The following is a 14682-nucleotide window of genomic DNA, read 5'->3' on the forward strand; positions in this document are numbered from 1 at the left end:
GGAAGAGGCTGGCTGGCCGTGAAAAATGAAGTCTCGACACAGAGTTGCAGCGAGGATCTGAGTTCCTTCTCTGCCTTTCCCACGAGGGACGGCGCTGGAAGGTGTGTGTGTTCACAGCCGCACCGTTGCCCTGCGAGTTCAGCGTCTGCAGAGAACGGGGAGGGCTCGCCCTAGGGAGAGGTGCTTCAGAAGGAAGGAATGCAGCTGCTGAACCATGTGTAAATCATCATAAGCACTTCTTACGAGATTATCAACTGCTCATCGCCTCCCCCAAAACAGGCAACCCTCCTGAGTCCAATTATCTCCAAATTTTTCCTCTTTTGCATTCAATTTGCTCATTAAATGAGCACACAAAGGCATGGCCTGGCATTTGGACGCCTGCACTGTTTTCACAAACAGAAAGTGTCTAAGACATGGAAACTCAAGGCCTGACTCAGAGAGCACCCCGCTGTGTGGCCTGTGTAGGAAAGAAATGAGGAGTGAAAAATCATCTTGGAGCAGTGCGGGGCAGCATTCCGATTCTCCTGCCCGGCTTAATCCTCAAGAGGTAGTTTGGCTTTGAGAGAGAAAGAGAGAGAACATATGTAAATATAAATAAATTGAGAGATGGATGGCTAATTGATAGGTAGATAAATAGATGATAGATAGATAGATAAAACATACATAAATATAAATAGAGATGGATGACTGGTAGGTAGATAGATAGATGATTGATAGGTAGATAGATAGATAAAACATATATAGATATAAGTAAATAGAGATGGATGGCTGGTAGCTAGATGGACGGATGGATAGATCGATTGATTGATAGATAAAACATACATAAATATAAATAAATAGATTGATGATTGATAGATAAGATAGATAGATAGATAGATAGATAGATATGTTGGGGGCCAAGATTCTAAGTCAGGTCTGTCTGGCCTCCAAAATTAATATCCCCTCCATGACACTCACTCAAGCATCTCAAATTCCAGAATGCTCTCCTGGAAAGGCTAGTCTGATGGACTGTCACCCACCTCTAAGTGCCTCAATTACTCAAGTCATCCTACCCAACCTGTCCTCACTCACCACAACCTGTCCCTAGAGCTAAGACACTGGGTGAATGTCATATGTATGTGCGCGCACACACACACACAGTGTCAAATACATACACTCGAGCCTCAGCAGTTTCCCCTTTGCCAACCACACAAGTGTCCCGGCACCTGCCTCCAGCCCTGCCCTGTGCAGGCCCATTCCCACCACCAGCCTGTGCAGGTCCTGATGTCCCTGCTCGGAACACACGTGTGCACACTCACTCACACGTGTCCTCATGTATCACATACTGTTGTAAGCCCCTGGCATGTACAAATTCATTTACTGCTCAAAACAACCCTCCTGTCTCTCATGCCATGATGACAGTCTTGCCATCTCCATTTGACAGCCACAGAGAGACAGTGAATACCTTGCCCAAGGTCTCCCCGCCAGAAGGGGGCTGCTGGGCTCCGGAGTTCAAGCTCATGAGCACTGCGCTGGACCATGTCTCAGACTCTACCGGTGTCACTCCTTACGGAGGGCTCCCCTGACGGCCCCCTTCCTCTCCTTCACCCAGAGCCTCTCCTTCACCCAGTGCTCCACAGCCCTGAGTGTTCAGGGGCCTTTCTCAGGCGCTACCATTCCTCCCTGCACCTGCTCACCTCCCACCTGTCTCCTCTCTCTAGACCGGGAGACGCCGGGGCAGACCCCAGAGCCTCCATGGCTGGGTCCCCAGTATGGCATCCAGCAAACCCAACCCCCAGAGCAGCAGCCCTTTCAGGTGGTCGCAGGGCCACCAAGTCCAACGTGAGAGGTCACAGAAGGGAACACAGCAAAAACACAGAGGGCGGAGCTGCTGGAGCCGGACGCGGCTTCCTAAATGAACGGGGGCAGGAAAAACCTGCTGGCTAACTGGCTGCCTAGTAGATCTGCCCTCCCATCGTAGCCGGGCTCCTCCACGAATTAGCAGGCAGTGGCACACCTTCTACTGGCAAAAGTCTTCACTGGCATTTTTATTAGTTATGCCCTACAACTTCCGCTAGGTCGATATTATTGAGGGGGTCAGCAGTAAGACAGGACAAAATCATCAGCCACGTTTGACACGTGGGGAAGCTGAAGGAGGGAGGGAGGAAACAACAAGAACAGGGGCAGCAAGAATGGGGTAGGTGGTCAAAGGGCCTTTACAGGTTTAGACTCCAGTTCCACAGCTAATCTGACCTTGGACAGTTCACACCTATAAAAATGGGGATATTGCTCTACCTACTCACTCCGGCACAAATATTCAAACCTCCCTATGACACAAGGGCCAGTTCATAATAGTTGAATAAGTGGCATTTCCCCTCCTACTCAAGGTGGGGCACAAGGGAGCGAGGGGCTCAGGATTCCAACGTGGCGGCCCCCAGGCTCAGGGTCAGAGTACGGTTTAAAAAAATTTGTTCATAGCACAGGGAGATCAGCTCGGTGCTCTGTGACCGCCTGGAGGGGTGGGATAGGGAGGGTGGGAGGGACCTTAGACAGCCAGGGCATTTTAATGCAAAAAATGGGAGAAGGTCTTTTAGTTAAAAAAAAAAAAAAAAGACAACAACAACCAAAAAACACAGGTGGTATATTTGGGTGCCCTCACTGATTCACAATATTTACTGAGCTTCATTACGTGCCAGGTACTAGTAAGAAAAAAAAGGGGGGGGGGTGTCTACTGTTTCCTCATGTCTCTCAATATCCAAACAGTCTACCCACATCTTCTTAGCAAGTTTTGAGACGTCCGCCCACCTTGCCTCTTTCAATTCCTGCTCTGCACAGGCTGGTTCAAGCCTCCGCCCTCATGACAGATGCTGGTCCCCCAGAGTCACGGGCAGCTCCTTCTGCCTCCTCGGGACTCAGCTTGCCGTCATCTCCCAGAGAAGCCTGCACAGACCTTCCCCTGCAGCGTGCCCCCCACGGGTCACTCTCCACCACACCCCGTCTTCAGTTTATTCCAGGCACGCCACCGGGACAGAGACCCTGTCAACTCATTCATGAGTGTCTCTCCAGAGCCTGATAAACTGTAGTTGTGCAGTAAATATTTTCTGAATGAATAATAAGGAAAGGGAAGAAGGAGAGGGGAAGAAAGTGGGTGGGTGGGGGGGAATCCACTCAGGGCGGCTGCACTAGATTGTAACCGACTATAGGGTAGGCAGGCAGGTAGGCAGATGGCCCTAGAGAAAAGCCTTGCTCGATGGAGGTTCTCATAAATATCTGTAGAGACCTGCCTTGCCCCCTGCATGCATTAATCGTGATCCTTCCACTTCTTAAGGGGAGCAGCTCTGTGTCCTACCCTTCTGTGCCCTGTGGACCTGAGCAGAGGGTACACAGCAAATACTCACTGGATCACAAAAACAAAGAGGATCTGCCCATGCTTCTTCGTTTATTTTTAAACGGATGAGACACCCGAGGACACCAGCCAGCCCAGTAACTTGTCAAAGGCTCACAGAATTCAGTGGATGAGAATCCAGGTCATCCCAGCTTCGAGGGCTTTGTTTTCTGTGAGCTCCCTGGAATGGCTAAATGACTTATTAGTCCCTCAGCCACTCCCCAGGAGGGCATCCTCTCTGCAACCGGATTCCAGCTAAGGCTGCAGGTTACTCCTCATTCCTACTTCCCATTGCCATCCTAAGAACTGGTGCTGTAAACACCTGGGCACACGGTACATGCTCAATAAATACGTGTTGATGGACTGATTTATCCCCACGTTCCAAAGCAACTTCGAAGACCACCAGTTGGAAGAAAACTGGACCCATCGATTTCACCAGCAGCCTCATCCCAGATGGCAAGCAACTTGAAAGTTCACACAGGCCCCCGTGGTCTTTGTAATCCGAAGGTATTGATCACGACAGCCAATTCCTGTCAGGTCCATCGTCACATCCCATTTTATCTCCTCCCAGTGGCATGTGAGCTCAAAGCCCACCATTGGTTTAATATTCTAGAATATGCATGGCAGGGCTAAACAAAAATTAAGGTAGTCCACATATACACATCTCAAGATGACGTTTTTTGAAGTTCAGGCTTTCTGGCCACGAGCTCTGTATCCCTCTGCCGTCCTCTAAGAAATCTCAGGTTCCCACCCCAACCCCCCACTTTTCAATTATATCGCCATCCAGGGCAACTCTAGCAGGCCTGTGGCTATTCCTCCACACCACTGGTTTACCATGTCATTTATTTTCCTGATACCAACAACCTTCCCCACCACGTCTCCTCAGTACCAGCTCCTGGCCCTGGACAACCTCTAGAACTTGACTCAACTATCTTAACTTCAAACACCCCTCCTTTGTTTATTACTTACTCACGTTATTAAATACTTAATCCAACCAAATCCACTCCAATTAACTCACACAGCCCCCTAACCAGCCTCTAATTTCCCATGAGGGGTGGTGGGGGAAGACAGACCTGAATGTGAATCTTACCTTCCCTATACATAATCTATGTGCCCCTAAGGAAGATTGCTAGTTTCTCAGAAATTCAGTTTCTTCACCTATAAATTGGGCCCTTTGCGGAAAGTGGCAACTGTCCACCAAACCCTGGGCAGGGTGAGACATTCCCCAGCCTCCATGCAATGAGGGGTGACCATGTGACAAAGTTCTAACCGGTGGGACACAAGCAGCAGTGATGTGGGTCCCACCCTCACTGCTCACGCCCCTGCCCTCTGCTGTCTGGACACCCGTGTCCAGAGTTTAGAAATCTCAGGCGGACGCTGAGTTTCATGCAGCCTGAGTCCTCTGTGGAGCAGAGACACCCCCTCCTTTATTCTCCCCAACATACTCATTCTGAGAGGGGGAAACAGACATCTTGGGTCATTAGACATTCTTGGGTCTCCTCAGCCGGCTCTACCTTAGGCACCATTCTTCTAGCTTGACAGGATGGTTATGATAATTAAACAATGAAAATGAGGACTGGGCACAGACCCTGGCAATATGACAGATATTTGATTAATATTTTTCCTTCTCCCTTTACTTTCTCCTATAGTTCCTTTTTTTTTTTTTTTTTTTTTTGGTACGCGGGCCTCTCACTGTTGTGGCCTCTCCGGTTGCAGAGCACAGGCTCCGGACGTGCAGGCTCAGTGGCCATGGCTCACGGGCCCAGCTGCTCCGTGGCACATGGGATCTTCCTGGACCGGGGCACGAACCCACGTCCCCTGCATCGGCAGGCAGACTCTCAACCACTGCCCCACCAGGGAAGCCCATCTCCTATAGCATTTTGCCCCAACTCTTTAAAGGAGAATAGAAGTTACCAGATATTAACTTCCCCACTACGGTAAGTTTATCCATATTCATCACTAGTTTTTAATTATTAGTAATTACTAACAGCCAGCATTTACATGTCAAACTTTAAGTGCCTTACATGCATGATTTCATTTCATCCTTACAATAACCTTATGAGGTAGGTATAATTAGTATTCCTGTAGTATAGGAATCTAAGGCTCGGGGGTTAAGGATTCTGCCCAAGGTCAAAAAGCTAATATAGACCCAGTGCCTGACTCCAAAGCTGATGTTCTCATCCTGTTCAAAACAGGATGATCTTTTCTGTCAAACCTGGTCTTTCTCCTCATCCACTATACCACCCGCCTAGTTGCCAGGAATGTGTAGGTCCTCCCCGACTCTCCCTGCTCCTTTATCCCCCACGCTTGACAGCCACAAGTGCCACCCTTAGTAATAACATCATCCCACTGTTACTGTCTGAATTCAGCCCCTTCTCATTCACACTCACTCAAGGTCTCGACTGGCCTCGTTACCTCCATACTTGCCCCTTGCAGTCCTTCTCCAGGCTGCTGCTCAAGATGCATGCTGTCTAAAACCCACACCTCTGCTGAAAAGCTTCATGGGATGCACCCTCCTTTGCGCTGAGGTCCATGGTAGCTGACACCCACACTGACATGATACCTGTACTTGTCAGTTTCACGGCTCTGGACTGTACGCTCCTTAGAGGCAGGAGCCCTTCTCCATCATCACTACACCTACGCCAGGCTCTCCCTCCGTCACTGGGAACACAACGGTGAAGAGAACAAACAAAATTCTCTGTCCTCCTGAGAGCCTCCTCTGGGTTAGGGATCTCTAATTGCTTCGTATTGGCTGGCAGGCACCATGACAAGAACACAGACTGGAATAAAAAAGAAGCCTACCTTTGCATACAAACGCTGCCACTTACCACGTAGGCGGGACAAAGTTGGCGGTCTTCTCCGAGTCTCAATCTCTTCATGGCAAAGTGGAAAAAACAGCAGCTACTGAGGGCTATTATTGGCTTACATGAGACGATGTACCCAGAATAGGCTTGGAACAGTGGCTGGCACACAGTAGGTATTTCCTAGTTTATTTCCCCATCTCGGAATTGCAAACTCCCAGACTGCGGGGCAGGGCAGGGCTGTGGGAGGGGAAGGATATGTGACACTTCTCTTTTTTCCCTGCCATGCCTTGGGGGTAAAAACTAGCTGACTAATGTTTATTTGACTGTTAGGTAGTGAAGATCTCCAGGAAGTGAGCCAAAGGTATTTAAGAAGATTTCTTTCCAACCACCTGCATAAAGGATGCCTAAGAGCACATGAGGAGAACAGAGCAGAGATAACAGGCGAGACTGCTCAAAATGATGCCACATATCCTCCCTGACCCCAACCAGTGACCTTCTGTTTGCTGAAGTCCATATTTCTCCTAGCAGAAAGATGTGTGTGTGTGTGTGCGTGTGTACGTACATATATGTGCTTATACCAAAGTAACTCAACTGCGACACATTACTGGAAATGCTCAACAATCGTGAGCGTGATGAACAAGAAAAAAAGAAAGAAGATCAAGGGAGTGAGACTGAAGTCTGCCCAAATGATCCAGCAGGTGATCAAGTCTACACAGGAAGGAAACGGAAAACTATAAAACGCAATGCCCCGACTCCCCAGGTACCACTTAAGTGACTTTTTTAGGTGACAAAAGTGTTACTGTTTTTATTGCTAAAACGTTTAGTTTTAACTAAGCAAAAGGACACTTCCCTGATCTTATAATCAATATAATAAATATACGCTAAATTTTTCTTAATGATCCCAGTTAATCACGTATCCCCGACCTTGGCACATTGCCTGGCAAAGAAACTGTGCAGCACTAAACTTTACTCAAGCTGCAGCAGCATTAGGCGTGCCCTCGGGAGCTACAAAGGGGTCCAGGCAATCAGCCCTACGCAGTAGATCTACTTGATCTGATAGTTGGTGGACACATCTTTCCTATGCTTCTCCTAGAGGTCAGACCCGCTTGTCGCTCGTGTTTCTGGCCAGCTTCTCAAGCTCTTCCTTCAAGGGCACTTGTTATATCCTCTAGCTTAAGAATTCAAACATGAAGCCGGTTAGAATAGTGTAGGGGTCCTTCAGGCTGTCAGGAATCCGCTGGTTCCTCTTCTCGCCGTCATAGGTAAACCTCATCTTCCCCAGTTCCTGGAAGTGAACAGTGCCTGGGTGACTAGCTCTGGCCAAAGAACTGTGAGCAACAGCCTTCAAGAACCGGAACATGACTCCCCAGGTTCCCACTTCCTTTGGCCACTGTGAGCTCTGACATGCCAGGTGCTGGGACCCGCCTAGGTCCCAGAGTGTAACATGGGGCAAGACCCCTCTCTCCACATGCACACACACCAACCGTAAATGAATGCATTACCTGAGTTGGAAGTAAATCTTTGTTATTTAAACCACAGAGATTTGGGGGTTGCTCATATAAGTAGCATAACCTAATCCATCCTGATAAATATAAATGGTATATTAAAAAGGAATAACAAGTTTATGAGTCATCTGCCAAAAGGCCCTCCAATGAGAAAACTGCACAAGCTTATATTCAGACCATGACACACACCTTGGCTGCCGAGGGCTGTGTGTGTGTGTGTGTGTGTGTGTGTGTGTGTGTGTGTGTGTGTGTGTGTGTGTGTGTGTGTGTGAGAATACATCCACAGAACCAGAGGGCACCTGTCATTGTTGCTTCCTTGCAGTGGGGTCCACTAGGAGCTGTAAGCTGCCCAAGGACCCAAGGACAGAGACCATGTCTTTTCCTCCTGTCTTCCCAGACCCTAACACACTGCCAGGGACAGAGCAGAGGTCAGTACATATTCATCTAAGTTAGCGATCTTGCTAGGTATCAGGAAGGAGAAAATAATTATAGTAACTTGCCCAAGTTTTCATGAAACCTGTAACTAGAAAAGGAATTAGGCCCAGCCATCCTTATACAAGAGCAGAGCTCCACCTACCGCCCCCGATGACATGGGGTGCCCCCTATTCTTGCCCTCCATGTGAGGACAGAGCCAATGACTCATGCCCACCCACAATGTGATTGTGGACGATGCGTCTGCACGCGGCCAACAGCACCCTCTATGCACTGTACCTTCTCCTTTGATGGGAAGGAATTTCCCAGCCAGGCCCGTCGGTGGGTACAGCTCTTTCTGCTGCCCGTTGGGGTCAAGATGTCCTTGCTCAAAATGAGTCACCTGTACTGTTTCAAGGGCAGATCTTGGTACAAGACTTTAAGGTTACCCCAGGGTACATACACCACAGCCCACGTCACTGCATTCTTCATCTATATCAAGTACATCGCCTGCAGCCATTCACTGAGTGTTCACTGGTTTCATGCCATTATGCGGTGCACTGGCTTAGGTACTTCACTTACATGATTACCCTATCTAATCCTTACAACAGTCTTATAAGGTATATATTATTACCCTCATTTTACAGATTAGAAAATGACAGAACCAAAAGTTCACATCACATGTTCCCATTAGACACACAGTCCCCTGAATCTTGCTAACATTTTATTGACTGATGCTTCCTAGTTACATCTGTTTCTCTGAGTCTGTGGCTTATCTGTTCACCTATGTATCCCTTTCACCTATAAACATGTATTGAGGGCCTCCTATCCCCATTTTACACAAGAGCTTTAAATTTAATTAGTAGAGGACTTCCCTGGTGGCACAGTGGTTGAGAATCTGCCTGCCAATGAAAGGGTCACGGGTTCGAGCCCTGGTCTGGGAAGATCCCACATGCCGCGGAACAACTAAGCCCGTGCGCCACAACTACTGAGCCTGTGTGCCACAACTACTGAAGCCCACGCACCTAGAGCCCATGCTCCCCAAGAAGAGAAGCCACCGCAGTGAGAAGCCCACGCACCGCAACTAAGAGTAGCCCCCACTCGCCGCAACTAGAGAAAGCCCGCGTGCAGCAACAAAGACCCAACGCAGCCAAAAATAAATAAATAAATAAATTTATAAAAAGAAAAATTTTAACTAGTAGAGGATGGTTTCCGAATTTAAAGGTCTGACCAATTATAAACTCTAAACACTTTCTACTAATAATAGCACCTACCTCATAGGGTTGTAATGAGAATTAAATGACTTAATAGAGGAAAAAGGGTAACAAGCAGTGCCTGGCACACAGTACGGCCTCAATAAACGTTAACTGGTCATAAACTTAAATATAGTGACAGCCATCCACCAGAGCATCTTAGCACAGTCTGGAGGGCGAGGGTGGAAAGGTGGGCAGCAAGGATCAGTCTAATGTCCCGTTCATTCTACTGAAGCTCATCCCAGAGGTAACAGCTTGGACCTTTTCTTTCTTACACACAAGATAGGGAAAATGGATCAGGTTGTCTCCAAGAACCAGTCTTAAAAATGCTCTCATTTGTGATTCTAGTGGTTGACCAATAAATGAGTAACTTAATAACTAAGCATGCCAGACAATTATCTAAGTCCACCCTACAGAGCACACTGGCCTTTACTACACAAAACCATGGAGGGGCCCCAAATGCCACTTTGAAGGAAAAACTTCATAAAGGAACATTCCAGAGGCCAGTTTGCTCATTTCAGAATGGGGATATTTATCAAGTCTCCAGATACGGGAGGGGGACAGAGATGGAGGACAAAGTTTTGGTCCTAGTTTTTCCCACTGCCTGTCAACCCTGACTCCAAAAGGGACTGGATGCTGCTAAACTCCCAAACCGAAATTAGTGAGAACAGAAAAGCAGGTGTGGGCGTGCGGCAGCATCATGATGGGGAGGAAGCAGCTGAGAATTCGAGACAGAAGCTGCCACTCATGGAGGAGAAGGTAGAGCGGGGAGGTTCAGGAAATCGTCAGAACCGAGCTGGGAAGGGACTCTGCTGAGGACATAAACTCCGCCTGTCCCACACCCTGATGCCAACGACAGGCAGACCTGCCGTCCAGGACACATTTTAAACACAGACACAGCCATTTCTCTTCTTTTCTACAGCAGCTTCTTTTTTTTTTTTTTTTAATTGCGGTAACATTCCCTATATCTGCTGTAACACGAACTTGGTGGTTTAAAAGAACAGAAACATTCTCTCACAGCTTGAGAGGCCAGAAGTCCAAAATCGAGGTGTCACAGGGCTGTGTTGGCTCCAGGGGAGGATCTGTTCCCCGCCCCTCCCAGCTGCTGGTGGCTGCCAGCATCCCATGACTTAGGCCTGCAAGGCTCCAATCTCTGCCTCTGGTCACCTCGCCTCCCCCTCTTCAGGGTGTGAGAATCTCCCTCTGCCTTCCTCTCCCAAGGACACATGTGACTGCATTTAGGGCCCACCCCTCTCCCATCATCCAGAATTATCGCCAATGGGCTTTTCCCTACCTTCAAATAAGGTAACATTTACAGGTTCCAGGGATTAGGACCTGATATCTTCGGGGGACATTTTTCATCCTGCTACAGTTCTCTTCTTACCTAATCTTAGGAAAATCAAATATGTAACCTTTCAAAACAAATGAGTAAGAGTCACCGAGCTAAAATATCCAAGCTGGAAGTAGCCTTGGAAATCAGCTAATTCCTGTTTCCTCCAACTGAAAAGGGGAAGCCAGAAGTGAAAGCGATTTGCTGGGATTCCCCAGAAGATCCACCCTAGCTCACAAGAGCTATTTCAATCCATGGCTTCTCCTAGGACATTTAAGAGTTCCTTGAAAATAGTAACCTATGACCTTCTTCCCCTTCCCCACCCAGAAAAATCCATCATGTATAAAATTTGGGACCCATCTACTGCATAAAATGAGCCACATCTCTACAAAGGGATAGCATTTACCAAAAAAGCAACCTCTGAGTTAGCCTAGTAGACTGGAGATAAAAAAGTCCAAGCATTCTGGCCTGGGTTCATACCTGGACAATGTGGACTCAAACCTGTCACACAGTGGCTGATACAGAGACCACGGGAGGTGGCTGATGAGAGGAAGGATGAGATCGGGGCTGCTCGTGGAGAAGGTAAGCTGGCATCGTGGTGCACCGCTGCTTGGAGCAGCGAGAATGAGCCATGGACACTGCAAAGGAGGCGCTTATCTCCCTCCCTGGATCTCAAATGTTAGGGAGCATCAGGACCACCTGGATAGCTGTTGCTGAAACACAGTAAGTCCCCTACATATGAACGAGTTCCACTTCAAGAGCGTGCTAAGTCCAATTTGTTCGTTAAGTCCAACAAAGTTAGCCTAGGTACCCAACTAACACAATTGGCTATAGCGTACTGGACTGTAATAGGTTTATAATACTTTTCACACAAATAATACATAAAAAATGAACACAAAAAATAAAGAAAACATTTTTAATCTTACAGTACAGTACCTTGAAAAGTACAGTAGTCCCAGCTGCATCACTGCTGCTTTTACACTTGCTTCCAGACATCCTGGGCTTGAAATAAAGATACTGTACTACTGTACTCTATACAGAACTGGACAGTAAAGTACACAAGAGCACAACCACTTGTAGAGGATGCGTGCACATGACAATGTACGCCAGACACGTGAACTAACTTACGTGACTGGACACGTGAATGCACGTTCACATCTTTGAAAATTCACAACTTGAAGGTTTGTATGTACGGGACTTAGAGTTGTTTTAGAAAAAGATTCTTAACAGCCTCTCAGAGAAAGTAGCAAGTGATCACAGCACCGAATGAAGTGAGGTGAATGAAATCTGTAGAGATTTCTGGGCCCCATCCCTAGAGTTTCAGCTTCTGTAGATCCCGGGTGGGGCCCAAGAACGTGCATTTCTAACAAGCTCCCGGGTGCTGGTGAAGCTGAGAGCAAAACCTTGAGAGCCACTATTCTCTGGAGGACCTGGGGGGCGAAGGGTGGGGAGGGAGGAGAAAAGCGGTAGAAATGGGACCAAAGGGATGGATATCAGACGGTTCTGGGAGAATTCCTGAGATTCTGTGGGATCGGAAGACATGGGATGGCAGAAAGGGACAAAGGTGGTCCTCGCAGATAGAGGGAGCGGAGGAGGGAAGATGGAGAATTCTTTCTGTATTTGACATACTGAGTATAAAGCTGCCGGCAGGACAAGTGGGAAAATACATCCACGCCCCAAGGGGGTGAGTTCAAAAATGAGAAAAAGCCACATTACCCGTAGGCGACCTGCCTTTGAAGGGCAGGAAGGGACTGGATGGGAAAGCTCAAAGGGCAAGCTGGATCCCAGGAGAGCCCTCTTCCGGAAGTGCAGAGAGGAGGCCTGCATCTCTGAAGGAGGTGTCAGTGTGATGAGATCAGCAAGTGAGTTCAGGAAGGGTGAGGACGGCAGAAACATGTTTAGATGTGACGACCAGGTCGCCCACGGCACATACAGCAGCTTGTGGGACAGAAGCCAGACACCGGTGGCCAAGCTGAGAAAGTCAATGCCTTCTCCATAAGCCCTTCTTTGGAGCCTGGGGATGAAGGAGATGGAGAGGATGCTGGGTTGAGAGAGAAAGGCTCTGCACTCTCTGCAGAGGTGAAAGCCAGCTGAAGAGAGACAGAAGAGGTAAGCAAGAGAAGTGATGTGGATGGCCTGAGTGCCACGAATCAGTAAAGCAAGGTAACGGTAACTCCGGGAGTGCCTTCAATGCCAGCACCCAGTATCCCAGGGGTTTCCCAAAAGGAGTATATGTGTTTCTAAATCCCCAGTTGCTAAAGCAGTGCTTGGCACCAACGGCATCCTTAGTAAAGGATCACTGAATGAACGAACAAATGAGAAAATGTAATAATATTAGAATGAGAGAAGAATTCTTTGCACGTGATATGGGTGTGTAACTCAGCCACCAAAGCCTTCTTGCTAAGCACACTCCGCCTCAGGACCCTGCCCTTGCCCTCTCTCTGGAATGCTCTTCCCCACTTATCCAGGTGACCTGCTTCACTTCACTCGGTGCTGTGATCACTTGCTACTTTCTCTGAGAGGCTGTTTAAGAATCTCTTTTTCTAAAAGAGCACCCCACCCATCGCTCATAGACTGATCACCATCTGACCCCTCGTACAGTAACCTGCTGTATCTTCCCTTCTCGGCCCCTCACTTGTTTCTTTGTTTACTAGAATATAAGATCCATTGGAGCAGGGCCTTGGCTTTGTTCATTCCTGTATCCCCAGTGCCTGACGTAGCGGCCGGCACATAGTAGGTGCTCAGTCAATATTTATCAAATGAGTGAATTCCACTACCTTACCTCTCCGGAATTCTCCCAGCCTTGGTAGTCCCTTTAAGGCCTCCTGGAGGAATGTATTTGAACAGTAGAAGTTAGGGGGAGTGCTGAGAAATAATGCTCCCCCTGCACCTGAGCTGCAATCAGATGAAAACTGATGATTGGCAGAAAAATCCAGCCACCATCTGGCTGTTCAAGGACCCCTCCCGGGTGCTGACAGCATTGTCATTCAAGATAATGAAGATGAAAACAAACAGTGATCCAGGGGGACAGGTTCCCAGGAGGTGGCCTGGCTGGACTTAACTCCTTCCGAGCCAGGAGCCACTGAGCTTCCAGGCATCCTGAGACGAAAACACCCTTCCCTGACGGTGAAGGCAGGAGGAGGGCAAGGTCCCCGCTTGGGAGATTACAGGTGACTTGCCCCAGGAAAAGATGAGATGGAGAAATTCTAAGCAAAAGTGCTTAGGCAAGATAATGGCGTGGGTCGTGAGGAATGGTATCGCCATGACACATAACAAGCCATTTGCCCGTCTGTCAACAGGGTCCTTCCGGCTGGGAGCCAACTGTGCTTCCAGCTCATTTATTAAAGCAGTGGTGGTGTACGTTCTCAGCCTCAAGGTTTGAGACCCATGGCCATGCTGTCTTCAAGGGACCCTCCATCTCTGAAGTACAGAAAGAGGTTGTCCAGCTTAATCTATTGCCATGAGCAAGTGCTGAGCACATTCGATGAGAACACAAAACTTCGGGGAGCTCGGGGAGGAGCGGAAACCGACGCCAACGGATGCCAAGGCGAAGGGAGCTGGCGGCTGTAATCCTTCCTTCTTCCCAGCTCAGGGGTAAGGAAGCCATCAGGGACACATTTCCTCCGTGAGAGTCAGGAACGGTGCACACTATGTCAGATGGCCCGGTTCTGAATCCCACGTCTGCCGATGATCAGCTGTATGACTGTGGACAACTCACTTAACACCTCTGTGCTCAGTCTCCTCACAGGTAAAATGAGGATCACAGCAAGTTACGACCAACCAGGTTGTTATGCAAATTACATGAATTCATGTATGTCAGCTGGTTCATGCAAGCATTCTAGAGGCTGGAGGTGATGATGGGGATGATGGTGATGATGGTGATGATGATCGAGGTGGTGATGGCGGCGATGATGGGGATAAATGGTGATGATGGTGATGATGGAGAAGAAGAAGAAGAAGAGGAGGGGGGAGGGGGAGGAAGGAGAAAGAGAAGGAGAAGAAGGAGGAGAAGAAA

General features: G+C 48.3%; 1 protein-coding gene across 3 annotated transcripts in view; it reads right to left on the reverse strand.

Moving 5' to 3' along the window:
• Window positions 1–14682, reverse strand: part of LARGE1 (LARGE xylosyl- and glucuronyltransferase 1) — a 590275-nt gene that overhangs the window by 487375 nt on the left and 88218 nt on the right. The window contains exon 1 of one of the 3 annotated variants that reach the window (XM_082666634.1): window positions 6193–6233. The exons of the other annotated variants lie outside the window; for them this stretch is intronic. The gene's annotated coding sequence lies outside the window, so the exon portion shown is untranslated. Of the gene's footprint in view, window positions 1–6192; window positions 6234–14682 lie in introns of those variants that run through there. 3 annotated transcript variants of the gene reach the window in all.

This window comes from Grampus griseus, assembly GCF_964374135.1.
Source record: "Grampus griseus genome assembly, chromosome: 11".
Lineage (NCBI taxonomy): Eukaryota > Metazoa > Chordata > Mammalia > Artiodactyla > Delphinidae > Grampus > Grampus griseus.